This window comes from Alosa sapidissima, chromosome 4, assembly GCF_018492685.1.
Source record: "Alosa sapidissima isolate fAloSap1 chromosome 4, fAloSap1.pri, whole genome shotgun sequence".
NCBI lineage: Eukaryota > Metazoa > Chordata > Actinopteri > Clupeiformes > Clupeidae > Alosa > Alosa sapidissima.
The window spans coordinates 2,942,950-2,960,382 of NC_055960.1; the positions used below are offsets into that span (position 1 = coordinate 2,942,950).

A 17,433-nucleotide genomic window follows, 5' to 3' on the forward strand; every position below is an offset into this window, starting at 1 on the left:
ACATCAGTCATGTTCAAGCTGTTGCTACCACCACAGGATCAACATCAGTTTCTGAGAGGCCTGCTATATTTGACATTGACAAGCAAAGAAATGGATACATAAATGTCAAAGACTGCTGAAAGTTTTTGGCTAAGCTCAAAATGGCATATTGCAGAAGTTACGATTCTTGAGACTTAGGGTCATATGTAGTTACTTAATATATTGATACATCTTTACAACTTCAGTGGACCCTCTTAAACTACATCTATCTTCAGACAAAAAGCCCAAGTCTAACTTCCTTGGTAGTGCAGAGGATGACCTCCACAAAAGTAATTCTTGAGAAGAAAAGTGATAAGTTGTCCTCTTATTATCTCAGGTGCAGCTGGGGAGCTGTGGGGTGCTATGGGCCCAACAGCAATCCATCTCTGATACATTTCATTCCACGTGGACTGTACCAACAAGGATATTTAAATGTTATTTACATAATGTCTGGCAGGCTCCTCGAGTGACCTCAGATGAATGGAACAGTGGCAGACAGGCTTATGATAATTACACAATCAGTCAAGCCACAAAGGGAAACTCTAATTAAGGAGTCACGACCCCTAGTGCCCTCCTGGCAGCTCAGAGACGTCACTTCCAAATAAGTTGCCAGTGGCTTTATGATTTGTTTGGGGCTCTGGAGCCATGATGGAATGGCTGGCTCTTTGTTGCTGTGAGTCGGCCATGCCAGCATGTTGCACCTGGCATGAAAGAGGGTCTCTTTCATCCCCGCCTCCACAAATTGGTGGCTGCAGTCTCATTGAAAACCTAATCATGTAATTTTCCTCCTTGCTTTGGCAGCCTTAATAGCAGGCATCTGTAGGGCTACAATCACAATGTGGAGGCAGGAGGAAATGGTGGAGCACCTGGACTTTATTGTCCCTCCCCCAGGCTTGCTGATTTTAGACATAGTGCCACAAAAACCACACTCTGGGGTGCTGACTAATGTTGCTGTGACACAAACAACTCAGCCAAAAGGGACCTTGAGCTGTTTTTCTATACCATCTCCTGCCTCTCTTCTCCTGTCAGTTCTAAATCACGGTCCACTTATCACCCTCTCAGAAAGAATGGAGGTTGGCTACTGCACGGTTTAACATGTGAGTGTGCCATTATTAAAACCCCAAACAGTTTTGATTATCATAAAGGCTTTTGATACAGTTTCAGGTGTTTCATTGCCCCTGGTTAAACTTCTACCTGACACCATTACTCTATTGAGGCTGGCTAGATACAACAGATATTCAGTGGCTCCGAAGATCCAATTTGCACTAATTATTCATCATATCATTTGAACTGTCATTATTTACATTTTGACAAAATTGGGAGAAAGTAATGGTTAATTTGCTATAAGGAGTGTTCTGAGACAACCTCTTAACCATAATGATAATAACATACTAAGCTGAGGTACAGGGAGGTCTTGGAGACCTACAAGCCGCCCCTAAACTGCTTGTCAATAGGCCTGTTAGTTCCAGCCCTCTCACTCCCCTCCATGATCATTATAATTGTCTCATTTAACCAAATTAGTCTCACCATTGCATCATCACTGTAAACAAAAGGCATCATCGTCACAAACACAAGATAGATAAACAGACCCTCATGTAGAGAAAGTCTACTTCACATTCATTTCAAAGTTGAGTATACATTGAAATGCAGTGAACAGCAGAGCCAGGTTCTTTATTTCAGTAACAATAAACACAGAATATGAAAAAGCCAAGGAGGAAAAGGTAATCTGGCATACCAGGCATTTTCCTGATGGGCTGCCAGATCTATAGATCTATAATTGGGGGCCAAGCAGCAAAGCTGCGTAGGCACCCATTATGTTTGTACGTTTTCTTCCCTATTATTATTATTATTCCGCCATGGAAGTCTATGGCAGCCCATAATAGAACTGTCTGGTAAAAAGTTCTGAAATTTGGCACACTTAATAGGAAACCACCCATGATTCATAGCACCAAGTGTCATGTCGGCACCTCGAGCGCTCTAGTGCCACCAACAGGCCAAAGTTGGACGTACGTTCACGCACGTAAATTTTGACCCGTGTATCCGATTTTCAAAAATAAGGTATCTTTGGAAGTTCAAGTTCAAGTTCGAGTTTTTACATATCACATTATCATACAAAGAATGTCACTCAAATTATTTTTGCCGCATGATTCATATGCCGAAATTCCGCAAGTTGAGAGGATGGTGTGCTGTCTGTAGCGATCTCACAATGAAGTTTTGGGGAGTTAGAATCCTTGGACCAAGCCAAGTTCAAATATGATGTCAATTTCCACCCTGATGGATTTTTCGCCATTTTATCAAAAGTGAAAAAAATCTACAATCATCTACACTAAATCTTTTTGTGTCATTGTACATAGGTTAAGGTTTTATCTAATGTTTTTTTATTTGGCATGCCACAAGCTTGCAAGGTCAAAACGTTATCTGCCAAATGAGAAAATAAACTCAAAAAAGGATATCAAAAAAGAATACCAAGGAGTGTGCGAACTTTTTTCACAAAAAACAGATCCAGAAACATGGCAACTTGTGAAGTCAACGTAATTGATCCGGCCAACATATTGGATTCCATCAAAAACACAAAAAAAATGTTCACAGGTCACACATTTTGTCCGATCTTCATGAAACAGATGATCTTCAGACCAAGCCTCACAAAAGCCATGTTTTTTGTAGCCATATCTAAAACCGTTCACCCGTAACAGCCAATCGAAATTGGCAGCGAAGCCGACAAACAGAGAGTGATCTTATATCTAAGGCAATCTTTGGTTGCTAGACATAAAACTTACTCCGACAGCAGCTTACGGCCATATGTGTAATGTAACAGCATCAAGTCGCCATGGCAACTCCATTCATTTGATTGTTCTAATTATCATTTCATTTCTGTCACCTTTTACCTTGAAATGGCAAATACTGACAATGACTTTTATGTTAGACTATATAATGAATGCCAGAGCAGTGCCATTACTGATAGCAGTACTCTGCAAGTTGTGGTTTGCTAGAAGCTCAGTGACATGCCAAATGGTGTCTTTTGGTGACGGTCAGAGTTATGTGAGTTTCAACCTGGAACAAAGAACGGCATGGTGCATATCCTGGAGGGCTCATGGGAATGGCACGTGTCATCTGCCCTTCACATGACCATTTACCATCAAAATGAATTTGAAGATAATATCAAATAGTTGCCTAAAACATTGGCAAATTGTAACCGTAGCACTGTAACAAGTGTCCCTGGTATAATGTCCTGACGCATACAAACACATCAAACACAAATTTAGACTCACTTTCTTATCTACTATTGATTATCTCATCAGTCTTTAAACAACATAGACTAGCAACTCAATTGGCAAGATAGCCTCCATGGCAACACATGAGCTATTCTGTTTGTCAAGGCCATACACATAAGCTGAGGCAAATCAGGAAATGGGGAATTCATTAATGTTCCAATCCTGGTGTTCATGGAAACTTGACAGTCGCATCAATGACCATGCACTCCATCTTGCTGATGGCTGACAGCACCCCGTTTAAGTGTCCATAAAGACAAACAAAGCACTGGTCAAGTACACTTCAGCAGAGTTTGTATTTCAACAAGCACTTGAGTCCACAGCTACCATTCCTGAGTCACACACCCATTGCGCTGGCCACCACTCTCTCATATTTTAAGACTTATTATTTATTACTGAACATTTGATCCCTACTGCAGCCATTTGTCATGTTTTTGTCACTGTCTCTGCCAAGTGTGGTCTGTACTGTGCTTTATATGCAGTGGTGGAATGTAACGAAGTACAAATACTTCGTTACTGTACTTAAGTAAATTTTCCACGTATTTGTAGGCCTACTTTACTTAAGTAAAATTTATAGTGCATACTTTTGACTTTTACTTCGTTACATTTTACAGCAATTATCTGTACTTCTACTCCGCTACATTTCTACAACACCATCGTTCCTTTTTACGATACATTTTATGATCAGTTTTTTTTTTCTCTCTGACAAACACGTTTGTTTTACCGGGGGGTTGCTACCAAAGATTCTGGAGCGCTACGTACATTCTTAGAAACATAAGCTTCTAGTCTAGACCAGGCAAAGCGTGAGCTTGTAGCCATCTGCATTCCGTAGGCTATATTCACCAGACCCATGGCTACACTGTACATGCAACTGTGTTCTGTGCCTTTCTCTGTCTGTTATCTGCAGCGTTAGGGCCTCCTCTCCGATGAGATTGCTATCCGCCGATCAGCGAAGTTACAGGCTATGCCCATGCTTCTGTCACACGTCTGATCATTTGCGGCACAAATGAATGGTAGACTATTAATGAACCGGTGGCCGGAAAAAACGTAACATTTTCCAGATTAGGAAATATTCCTTAATTGTGTGTGATTAAATAAAGATGCATAGCCTACAATTGTGGGGTAGTAACGTGAGCGCTCATTCAATGTCTATGTGCGTCTGCGCAAGTGAAACTGAACTTAATCATAAAGACACCTTTCTCAGCAACTTTTCTGTTCAATCAGCATAATTGGCATTACGATCCACCCGACGTTTCCCTTGTCTACCCCGTTAAACTTCAGGCTCTCGTGTTTTGCTGAATGATATTACTCAGCAGATCACACTAGTAGATAACCAGAATTACAGTCTCTAGAATTGTAGGTCAGAATGTAAACTGGGCCACAGATGGTAAACACAATTGCATTAACTTAAAACTATCTAGTCGAGTATAACCTAAAACTAGCTTAATTAAAATGCCACAGCCCATACTGATTTTTCCTTTTAGAATATATATATATTAAGAGAATAAATCATTATGCAAATACTTTTACTTTTAATACTTAAAGTACATTTAAAAGCAGGTACTTTTTACTTTTACTTAAGTAGGGTTATCATTGTGGTACTTTTACTTTTACTAAAGTAAATATTTCTCTGTGTATTTGTACTTTTACTTAAGTACTGAGTTTCAGTACTTCCTCCACCACTGTTTATATGCCCTGTCTTATGTCCTTTTCTATGTCTGCTTTTGCCCTGAGGGATACATAAAGCTTTATTATTAAAGGTATATTATTATTCCATCTGCTAGGTTGGGTATAATGTATTTTATTCCAAAATGCCATAGCAATTTGGACATGTGTCTAAATGCTTGGTGTTGGATAGATTTCCTGTAGAACAAGACATCATGTTTAAATTTCTAATTCACTTAGAGGATAGAAATCATGCATGAGCGATCCAAATGTTGTGACATTTCCAGTGCCATCTAGGTATGAGAAATGTTACAAATCAAGAAACAAGCCATCTGTAATTTAATAAAAGACCTTTATGTCACATGAGATGATTTATAATCTCTGTGTGCTCTGTTGCAACTTTCACTAGGACTTTATTAGACTGATTAAAAGGAAAGGTGACAAGCAAAGTTATCCCATTCATAGCTTCCTTGTAAGTCATCACATTATGAAAAAAAAAGAATCTTCCCTGGCAATATCCAGGCAATTTCAAAGGCCTGGCATATACCTGGCACACTCTATATCTTTACTTGGTGAACTGTGAAAGCATTAGCACTTGTAGAACAGACATGAGGGGGCCGGGAATGAAACAGAGCTGCCTGCTGAGTAACATTTCTATTGGCTTGGAACATCCCTGGAAAGCTGTGATGAGGGAGAGACAGTTTCACATGGTTGAGGTTTCAGTTTCTCACTCATTGCCTTGGAAGAGTTACCAGTAAAGAGAGTAGAACTCACTTAATAGATACACCAAGCAACAAAAATCACCTCTGATGAAATCACTTACTGGTATCATATCATCTACTGTATCTGATTCCCAGCATGCTCTCTTGCCAAGTTATGGAAAATAACCCATGAAATACAAGGACTATTTATTGACTTACATCCACTCTAAAATGGGCATTTGACCTCCACAATGATCTTGTAAAGAAATTGGAAACAATATGTTGCCTGCAGTGTGTCGCTTAGGCATAATGGAAACAAAAAAAGTTGGTACAATGTTACATTTTGTTATGACACTCCAATTTTGTTTAATATTTTGCCACTGTACCAATTTGTACCAAAAATAAACTTCCTTGTATCCTTGTATCCTTGTATTTGTTCTTCTTGATTCCTACGGCTCTGAGTTGTGAACACACCTTACAGTACACATGAAACCTCTCGTCACCTTCATAAAGGCACATGTGACTTTGTTAAAGCCAGTAGAAGACAAATGGTTCCAGAATTCATTCCCCTCTCTGTAATTTCTTCACAACAAAAAGACATCATTTAAGTTGGGGGACGTAAAGAATGGGTAATGTGGAAAATGCTGCAAAGGCTTGCAGGCTATTTTGAGGTTTTATGTGAAATTATTGTTTTTACCCAAGGGGTATTCAGTGAAAAATGAGACTTTTGACAAGAATAAATGTAGTTCAGCTCAACAGAGAGGTGTCATTCATTGTCCCCAAAACATGTGCCCACTCTGGACAGCCTCTGTTTCTTTGGTTAGATTGTCATTGAAGCTCTATTTCAGCTTCCATTATTACAACAGAAGAGTAATCTTGTGTGAGTGATAGGCAATTGAAGCAGTCCCTTTTTGAAAGATGTTATCATCTCCGCTCCTTAATCTAAAATCCTTCACTTCCCACAGTGAGGGAAAAAATACTTAAACCTTTTACACACGCAGAGAGAGAGAGAGAGAGAGATAGAGAGAGAAAGAGAGATGTTTTGTGTTAAAAAATGTTGCAAGTAATAGGTTGGAATTAAGTTAAAATTTTATGTAAATCAGCTTTATGTTATAATCCTTTATACATATACAGTACTGTATGTTTAAATTGGGTATTCATAAAGACTAAAATATGCATTGTAGTAGTAGTAGTAGTATCAATAATGACTACTAGGGATATTTAGATATTATTTGAAAGCCAACTCTTCTCTTATGATGTTACTTAACACTACAGAATGCAATTTACCTATAAAAAAGAAAGATTTAAAAAAGGCCTCTCTAATGGGTTACTCAGATTACATGATTTCAACCTGATTTTGCCACAATTTTGTCCTAGCCGATACATTTCCAGCATCGTGTATGAAAGGTGGGGAAAAACACTGAAGGAATTCTATAGAATTATATATAGTATAGCATGTCAGAATTTTGGGGAATCTCCTGATACTTTGATGACGCTGACACTATGTTGACACACATTGTCAAACTTTTTGTCAAAACGGGCCTGATTAACATTATCTCAAATCCATTTCTAGAGGCTCAGAAATTTGAATATGTCTGCATCTTCCTATGCTAAATAAATCTTTATTGTTCCTCATAGCTTTACATTACATTACATTACATTACATTACATTACATTACATTTGGCTGACGCATTTTTAGTCAAAGCGACTAACAAAATGGTAAACACTTTAAGTTTTAGAGCAATTCTCAACAATTTTAGGACAATTTAAAAAACATTAGAGTACAGTAAGAATAAGTGCATCAGTGAGTGCTGTTTTTAACAGTTACGTGTCAGTTTAAGACGGTTGGTGAGTGCTAGGATCAGCAAGACTTGTTGTAAGTGTTGCTATGAGAGGAGATGTTCTCTAAAGAGCTGGGTCTTCAGGAGTTTTTTAACCCATGACATTCTCCTGCAGTACCACCTAGGCAACTTGATCAATGAGAACCTAGGTGCAAATAAATACAAAACCTACTTTTTGAGTAGTATGTGCATAATAATCAAACATTCAGGCTGGGGGCCCATGTGTCCCTTTGTGAATTGCTATAGGAGCTTTTTAGGGTCTCTCAATAGTCAACTCAGGAGTCAGCAGGTTTGACCTCATACAGGGATTCAGGGCCCCTGGACCCTTGACATCTCTGGTCCCCTGGGCCAGTGCTTGATAGGCCTGTTCTTTTGTGTGCATTCATGTGTTTGTACTGTATGTATAAGTCTGTGCGTGTGTATGTGTGTCTGTACAAAGTTGTGTGTGTATCAATAAATGCGCCTGTGTATGTGTGTGTGTGTGTGTGTGTGTGTGTGTGTGTGTGTGTGTGTGTGTGTGTGTGTGTGTGTGTGTGTGTTTTTGTAGGTATGTATACATAGTATGTATTAATTATGTATACCTGTTTGTGTGTGTGTGTGTGCCAGTGTATTTGTGCTTGTGTGTCTGTATAAACTTGTGTGTACTGCCAGTACCACATATATGTGTCTGTGTGAATATCTGTATGTACTTGAGTGTGTATGTGCCTGTGTGGGCATCTGTATGTGTGTGTGTGTGTGTGTGTGTGTGTGTGTGTGTGTGTGTGTGTGTGTGTGTGTGTGAGAGAGAGAGAGAGAGAGAGAGAGAGAGAGAGAGAGAGAGAGAGAGTGTGTGTGACAAAATTCCACCTTGTCTTGGGTGAAGTAGGGAATGTACAGTATGTAGCATGTTATATGTGGTGCTGTGCCTATAGGAATGTATGGGTAACAGGGTTGTGCACAATTCAAATTGCAATTCTGCTTCCTGTTTGCTACCTCAATTGAAATGCAAGTGAAATTCAAGAATTGAATTGGAATTTAAGAGCCAGTTTCAATTCAATTCTGGAATTTTGCAAAAACCTGTTAGGTAAAGACATACAGTATGTATACAGTACTGCAAACATCTGTTGAACCTGTTTGAGGGCTCTGCCTTGAAATATACAGCAGGGGAAATAAGTATTGAATGCATCAACATTGTTTTCAGTAAATATACTTCCAGTGAGGCTATTCACATGCAATTTTCACCTGACATTAGTTTTAACTCAGGGAATCCACACATATAAAAAAATCCAAACATTAAAGTCCATAAGAAGAGTAAAGTAAAAAAGTACTGAACACGCTAAGAAAAAACAGTACACTAAGGCAAAGAATGAAAAGGAACGAGCTGGAAGTACTTAGAGAGTAATTATCCCTCCTATCTGTGCAAATTAATATAAGCCGCGTTAGTACATATTGATGGGCTATAAAAAGGTTGTTGTTACCAAGGTGTCATACAATAAACATTTCATGATGGTTAAAAGCATGGGTCTCTCCCAAGACCTTTGCAACCTTATTGTTGCAAAAAATATCAATGGAATTGGTTACAGATGCATTTCAAAACCTCGGAATCTTCCAGTAAGCAGCATTGGGACTATTATCTGCAAGTGGAAGGAACATCACTGCATCATCAACCGGCCATGCACAGGATCTCCTCACAAGATTTCTGACCAGGGAGTCGGAAGGATAGTCAGAAGAGTAACAAGAGCCAAGGACCACTCAGAGAAAGCTCCAGAAAGACTTTGAGGCAGCAGATACAGTTGTACAGAGAAAATCATAGTTAATGCACTCAACCACCATGGCCGCTATGCACGCTCACCCTGCATGACTCCATCACTGAAGAAAAACATTTTTTGCTACAACATTTGGACAAGCCTATGAAATTCTGAGAGAATGTAGTCTGCTCAGGCGAAAGCAAAATTGAACTTTTTGGATGTCATACTACACACCATGTTTGTAGGAGAATTAGCACTGTCACCCTAAAATACCATACCAACAGTGATGTTTGGAGGTGGAGGCATCATGGTGTTTTTCATCTCATGGTAATGGCAGACTTCATACAGTTGAAGGAATGATGAATGGGAGAATCTTGCCATCCACCAGGATGATGAGGATAAGACATGGCTAGACCTTCCAGCAGGACAATGATCCACAACATACAGCAAAGGAAATTCTCAATTGGTTTCAGAGAAAGAAAATCAAGGCCCTGACTTAAATCCAATTTAACAGTTCTGGAAGTTAAAGTTCTGGAAAATCACATCTGAATACTGACTGATCATACAGGAAATGGCTTTGCCATAAATATCATTACAAATAAAGGCTCCACAAAATATTTAAGAAATTTCAGATAGGCACATTCAATACTTTTTTGGAACCATTTGTCTTTGAATGTGTCATTCCACTTTATAACACATAACTCTACTTATGGACTTTAATGTTTGGATTTTTTTTTTTAAATGGGTGGATTATCTGAGTTAATACTAATTTCTGGTGAAAAGTCCATGCAAATAGGCCCACTGGAAGTATACTTATTGAAATAAATTTTGACACGTTCAATATTTTCCCCACTGTATATGAAATGCTACATATACAAAGATTTTATTTTTCAGTTATAAGCCAATGCACATCAGTTTGACATTTGGATCTAATTTGGCCATGCATTTAATAGATAAGTATGAATGCCAAGAACATGAGCATATTGTGGAAGTAATTATAAAGGGCAGATATTCACTCAAACTTGAAAAGATAAACCTGTTATGTGTTTGTTTAGTTGGTCAGGAGACCCTGTGACTCATACATGGAAAGCAAAAGGGGGCAGACAGGGACAAAAGAGGCATAATGTTTGCATTTATGCACTCGTAGACTGCCAAAGCTGTACAAAGTCTATGCAGGACTGGTGATATGGTGCATTTGAGGGTGTTTCATTAAATGTGTGTCCTCTTAGGCGGTTACCACAAAAACATCTTGTGCACATCTGAAAAGAGAGCTTAATATACTGTATGGCAGCACCAAATACGGTAAATGCTGCCATGGCAACAAAAGTATCATTAATGGACGTGGACTTTCTATGATTGATATCTGCTTCACTACTATGTTAGTTTCCACAACCATCACTCCAATATCTTCATTTATGTTGCCACTAAATTCAGTAATGTTTGTTGACAGCATCTGTCTTCCACAAGAACATAAAAAACAAACATGTAAGCTATAATACTAACATCCTGTTAGTGTTCCTCAGCCTGCCTCTCCCCATGCAGCAAGTCTTCCCTGCAAAGCGCCACTGCAGCAGCCCCAGCTCCTCTCCTCTGCTGCATACCCTTGCTCCTCTCCTCTCCTCTCTTCTCCTCTGCTGCGTACCCTTGCTCCTCTCCTCTCCTCTCCTCTCCTCTGCTGCGTACCCTTGCTCCTCTCCTCTCCTCTGCTGCGTACCCTTGCTCCTCTCCTCTCCTCTGCTGCGTACCCTTGCTCCTCTCCTCTCCTCTCTTCTGCTGCATACCCTGGCTTGGGATTCGCCTGCTCAGGCCATTGATAGTAGTGGGGGCTTGTGACCAGAGTTTGCTGGTGGTTACCATGGGAACTAAACAAGTAAGTAACATTGCTGCCATAGAATATCATCTCTGAAGTCCCACTGGTAGGTGTACAGTCAGTGAATGTTTCCGTAAAATAAAACAGTAGCCTTTTTTATGTTATGGCAACCCACCCATTTGATATCTTTATGTAGGATATCTATCATACGATTGAAAATTAATGTTTCTGTTTTGCTTGTGTGCCTGTAGTTGCTGAGGTGCAGCTCAGTCTGCCAAAATGACCACTTATAAATTGGCAGAAATACACTTTAGAAACTCATGACTTACTTACTTACTTTAAATTATTGAAACTCTTTATGCAAAAGGGACTTTCACAATGCTATGATCCCAGTAGGCTACTGTAAGTAGGCTATTGTATGTACTGCAAGTCGCCTATACCATATTGTTCAGACTCAACAACAACAACAACAACATTCAACAACCTTTGCCAGAAATGTGGACCAAAACCAGAACTGACAGAAATACAAAAAGAAAACTGTCCCTGTGACCAACCCCTGGTGGAAGTCTGACTAATTATGGTTATTATTTTTAATATGAAAGATGACATTTATAAAAAGATCATCGTTGAAAACTGCTGAAAGCAATTAGACTTTCTAACACGAAAAGTTCTGGTCCTTGAGTATGATTGGCTGAATGGCATTCAATGCCATTGTAAAACTCAGCGCAAAACCTTCCCTGTTGAACACATTTACATCTATATTATATTAGTAATTACTGCACCACAAATTGATTAAAAAAATTGTTCTTCTCGGCATTGCTTGGCAACCATTCTGATAGAAGAAATGTATTTCCCGATGAATTTCTCATTGATGTGCCTTTATTTTATAAAATCTTGCCAGATATATACTGTATTGTAACCGTTTTAGAAAAAGCAATAAGCCCCTGCGAGGCCGTAGGTTCCAGTGATTCAGCTAAGGGAAATTGTAAGGCACGACACAAAGCTGTTCTATAATCACTGGGACCCACAGCCTCTTGGGGCCTACTGTTTATTAAACAATTCTTCATAATTCTATTCATAGTCAGGCTTCTTCCTGATTGGACATAATTAAATGGCTCATTCTATCACATTCCACCTTTGGTCATCTTTCAGTTAGCTCAGAGGAGTTACAAAATCTTCAGTGACTTTAACAACTGAATAGTATCCTAAGTTTAGGCTCTACTTTTCAAACATGTCTTGTGATGAAACGGTAAATTCCTACATGTTACTGCCTGAAAAAAACTACAGTACAGTAACCTATAAATCATACATGTACTCTCCTATCAAAGTAGAAATGCATTTCTTATCCACAAGAGCTAAAATGATTGAAGACCTTATTCTGTTCAAGACTCCCAACGTCATTTTCTATCAACCCAGAATTAGATCTACAGTAGGAGCAATAGCATCATTGTGGTGTTGCTGCCAAATTAGCCCTGCCAGCTGGCCAAACATTGATTGCACACTCAGCAGAAAGGAGGAGGGTGAGAGAGGAGTCTGAGTGGCCTAATCAGGTCCAATCATCTTAGTCCAAAATGCTTGTGTAGAAACAGTGGCAAGCCTTTTAAGGACAGATAGGCTTATCTCCTTTAAAAGCTAGAGCTCTCCAAAACACATTTCTTGGATTCCTTCAGAATGGCCATTGATCTATTTTGGATGAATGCATATAAGACTTCTGTTAACTTTGGTAGTGGCTGCACTTTCCCTTTGGTAAACTGCAGATCCACTGATGGTCAAAATAGCCATATTACTTATTAATGGTGTAATTTCAAGCATTGAACTGAAGTGCCCATTCGTAATTTTGGACATAAAACAGAGAAATGAAGTACAGACTAATGGTTTAAACTGGAACAAGAACAAAAAAATAAAAAATGAATGATTATTTTAAACTTTAACACTGCTTATCATTTTACCCACTTGAAAAAACTAAGTAGTCATTCATAATTACTTACATTTCTCATGATGACATTCAAATTCAATTATGGGCCTTATTTCCATGGACATTTCAGGAGTATGAATTCTTATAATTTATTTGTCAAGTGATTGCTTTTCCTGTGGCATGTACAGAGGCTGTCGTTTTGCTTTTTTTGTTATCTAGTAACATTCTTGATGTTCACTTTGTTGCTTCACAGACTGATTATTCTGTATTTTGATTGCAGTGACATGGATCAGTTGTGTTGCAGCTGAAAGTAGACAACATGCTCTTTTCACTTGGATACTTTCTCCATAAAATATATGTTTTCATCCCATGTTTGTTGCCTCATATTATCTTTGTTTTTAGTGTAGTAGTATTAATGCAAAAAAAAAAAATGATTCCAAACAATGTTTGCAATGACTACTTCTGGGTAAAATTTTGTGACTTCTGATCAGTTTATCAGGGTGAAACCTGAATGTGCTGTGCTGTGTAGTCCAACTTCAGGCTCTTCTTTGCTAGTCCTCATTCAATTCATAAAGCATCAGGTCGCCATCAGCGAGGACATAAAAGGAAGTTTTACCATGTCTGTGTGTTTCCCCCTGATAGGTCCCTATTATCCTTCTGGGCTCTAGTTTATATGACATGGAATGTACAACACAATAGATTAATATTGATCCACACAAAGCAAAGCTAATAAAATGAACAGGGCAAAACATTTAGCTAATTAAAACACCATGCTCACAAGCACTGATGGGTCAGTGAACAGACAAGGAAGTTCTCACTACATAAAGTCTTTAAAGTGACACCGTTTCCATGAGACGACAAACTCTCATTTAATGTCATGACAGGGTGAGACCAACTCTGTAACTGGTACAATATATATATATATCTGTTTTTAAAAACTGAAAAAAGCCTTTTCACCTTCTTATTTATTGCCAAGCATTCTTCTTTTCTTGGACTTTCTATAAACTATTAATTGCTCTTCATTCCCTTAATTGGTCTTTACTGACACACTGTCACCAATTAGTATATGCAGCTCTAACAAACAAGATAACCTTTAGAATAATCCCCCAAATGTAATTATCCCCAAAAGAACACAGTAATCAAACAGCTTTTGTCTCAAAATGTTACTACGACTACTGAACTTTCAAAGTTCCTTAAAGCAACACCAAAGAACTTTCCCTCTGTTGCACGCACGCTATTTGTTTATCCAGCACAGGCTTTGCAAATAACGATGTCCACAGACAAGGTAGAATATTTTGCATGACTTATAAAAGTACAGTGTATTGCGACATCAGATGCAAGTCAAATTTGTAGTTTCTTATGTCTCATTCCATTGAACTACAGATCCGCTACCCGATCTGGCAAACTTACATAGTGTGGTTATAGCCGAAAGAGGGCTGCGAAGTGAATGCAGAAGTGCTGTTCACCCTGTTACGAGTTGATGAACCACTGAAACAATTTTGGAAACATTATTTTAAGGTAAAAAAAACGCTTTGGTGTTGCTTTAATGAATCACACCACCTGACTATCAATGTTCTAGCACATCATTCATAATTCTCTTACCCTGTCATAGAGAGTACAGCAGATGAAGTGAGAATGTCAACGCAAAGGACCTAGCTATGTTATCTCGTATACAACAATAGTTCTGGTCGAACTATTAATTTCTGATAGGAAAAGAGTCATTACAGTGTGGGGATATGATATCCCAGGACATCCCCGTTCAGACTGCTCACCCCTAGTAATCACTCCAAGGTGAACAGTCCATCAATTCAAAACCAGAGAGCAGCAGTTTTGCCGAATAAGAGCATAGCAACAAACATCCCTAGCAACAGGAGCACAGAGACAACGTGGTAATGAGTGTGATATACAGTATGAGATAAAGGTCTAGAGAAAACAAACAACAGATAACACACAACAAACACTATGGTAGGAGTGGGGCTAAACACAACCAATACACCTGTACGCTCGATGGTGTTTATGCCCCCAACGTCGTCTTCCAGGCAGCGCTGCCACAGTCGACTTAAAGGCACCTTATCCTAAACCTAAACCTAACCTTAACCCATGCCTAACCATAGTGCCTTCCAGGCAGCGCTGCCTTGAAGACAACGTTGGGGGCATAAAACACCAAGAAACCACCTGTACTCTCATTCTCCTACACTAAGAGTGCATTTGTAAATTCAAATGGCACTCTAAAAACTATAGTGTTGGTCTTTAAAAACATATCAGCATGCCATCTGTCAATGAATTGCCAACCATTTTTTTTGCATATTCAGTCCAGTTGTAAAAGTAGTTTGACCCAGTTTGTGGCACTCAGCTGACGTCACATGTCCAGAAAAAAAAACACAGTTCCAAATAGGGTTGCCACCTGTGTCTGACAAAAATCCTGGACATTTTGACCATCCAATCGACCTTTTTGTTTGTAAGCAACGGCGCCTTTCGCACATCTAACCCAAGATAAAAACCGTCATTCTAAGCGACAATTGTATAGCTAAAATTAGTAAGAATGACAATTTCTAGTTATTTGTTTAGCTAATTGCTTTATTTAATAGCAGACCTTTATTATTTTGTTATATTTTCAACAGTTTTTAGTTGTGGACACCTGGGGACAGTATTGAGAAAAAAGGGGGAATACATAATTAGGTTCTGCTTTTTTGCTTATGTGGAATAAAAACAAATAATGTTTCATTCAGTGTCCAGGATTTTTATTTTTATTTTCCTGGACAGACCATGAAAATCCTGGACAATCAGGAAAATCCTGGACAGGTGGCAACCCTAGTTCCAAAGGCATTCTGAATTGACGAATGTTCAAAGTTCCAGAGCATGATGGGAGTACTTGCAGTAACAATTTATGAACAGGACGTGGAGATGCCCCTGTCCCCTCCTCCAGCCCCTGCTGTACAAGTGGACCAGAGCAGACTGGGTTTCTATGGTTCTTGGCTGGTTGATATGCAGACAATGGAGGCTGTAACAGAGTCCGCCTAATTGCAGCTGAAATCTGGAGCATGTTGTTCTCCGACTGAGTTGCATAATGGTTACAGACTGCCACTCACCAGCCGTTACTAATGCATACAAACCTACTGACCTACACGCACGCACGCACGCACGCAGCCAAAGTGCTTAAGCTACCTTATGGGGGTATGTTCTAAACTGTACATTTGTGCCTTCTAACAGACTCAAAATGTCATGACAAGTGCTGAAGGAACAGTTTAAATCCTGTTTTTTGGAGCCTAGGCTGTCACTCTACCTGTTTCCCTCCGTTGCTTGCTTTACCCAGTGTTTCTCAAACTTTTAAAAACCCTCACAGACCACCTAGCTAAAAAAAAAACAGTTGATCTACTTCAACAGTACCACCTGTTTTTGCACCTTGGTTATTGTGTCAGAGAATTCAATTCATGCGATTTAAATTGGCGTTGTACGCGAAACAGACGAGGAACTGAAGACGCCACGGACTCTCCCGGCAGGGAAGCTAAGTAGCCATTCTTTCCCTGCATGATCGATTCTTTTAACCAGATGAACTAGCCGTCTTAATTGGAAACGAGAAACTATCCATTGTTGTGCTGTTACCCAGCTTGAGTGAATTGTAGGGTGTAACACCTGCCTGCTTAGTTGAACTGTCCCTCTGGATTTAAGCCAACGCAGTGCCCCACGGAGGCGCTGGCCTGTCCATCTGCACTGGTGCGTGTTCTAGCTAGCTAGCTGTCATATGGCTAATGTTTGTTTACCTCACTAAGTTTCCCCTACCTGGATTTAAGCTAACGCTACCTCCCTGGAAGCACCGGCCTGTCCATCCCCATTGGTGCGTGCTCTAACCAGCTAGCTTGTATAGCTAACATCTGCTTACCCCATTGAATTGCCCTACCTGGATTTAAGCTAACGCTATCTCCCTGGAAGCGCCGGCCTGTCCATCCTCATTGGTGTCTGCTCTAGTCAGCTAGCTATTTTATGACTAATATCTGCCTACCCCATTGAATTGCCCTACCTGGATTTAAGCTAATGCCGTCCTCTTGGAAGTGCTGGCCTGTCCATCCCTATTGGTGTTTGCTCTAACCTGCTAACTGATTTGTGAAGAGTACCTGCTTGCTCTATTGAACTGTTTCTACCAGGATTTAAGCTAACACTGTCCCCTTGGAGTGCTAGCCTGTCCTCCCTCATCACCACCGAACCCCAGGGTGCTGTTCCCAGGGCCGCCACCTGGGAGACCGAAGTCCACAGCCTGCCGTAAACCAGACACGATTGAGAACCACAGTGTGCTGTGACGAACACAGAGTGACCCCCCCCCCCCCCTTCACATTTGCTGAGTGTGACCAGAGTGTGTGTGTGCAGTGGCGTCCCACAACAGGGTGAATCCCTCCTATGGTTGTAGTGAGTGACCACTAACCTGCAGGCTGTGATCAAGGCCCCCTTTGGTGAAGTGGCAGCAAGACGACGACGCACGCTAGAGGTAGGC

General features: G+C 39.8%; 1 long non-coding RNA gene across 1 annotated transcript; it reads right to left on the reverse strand.

The window, feature by feature from the left end:
• Window positions 1-4,083: 4,083 nt before the first annotated feature.
• LOC121707469 lies at window positions 4,084-17,160 on the reverse strand. The gene is made up of 3 exons (XR_006031331.1): window positions 16,797-17,160; window positions 7,333-7,338; window positions 4,084-4,095 (listed from the first exon to the last, which is right to left on the reverse strand). It is a non-coding gene; the product is annotated as an uncharacterized LOC121707469 (long non-coding RNA).
• Between the last annotated feature and the right edge of the window lie 273 nt (window positions 17,161-17,433).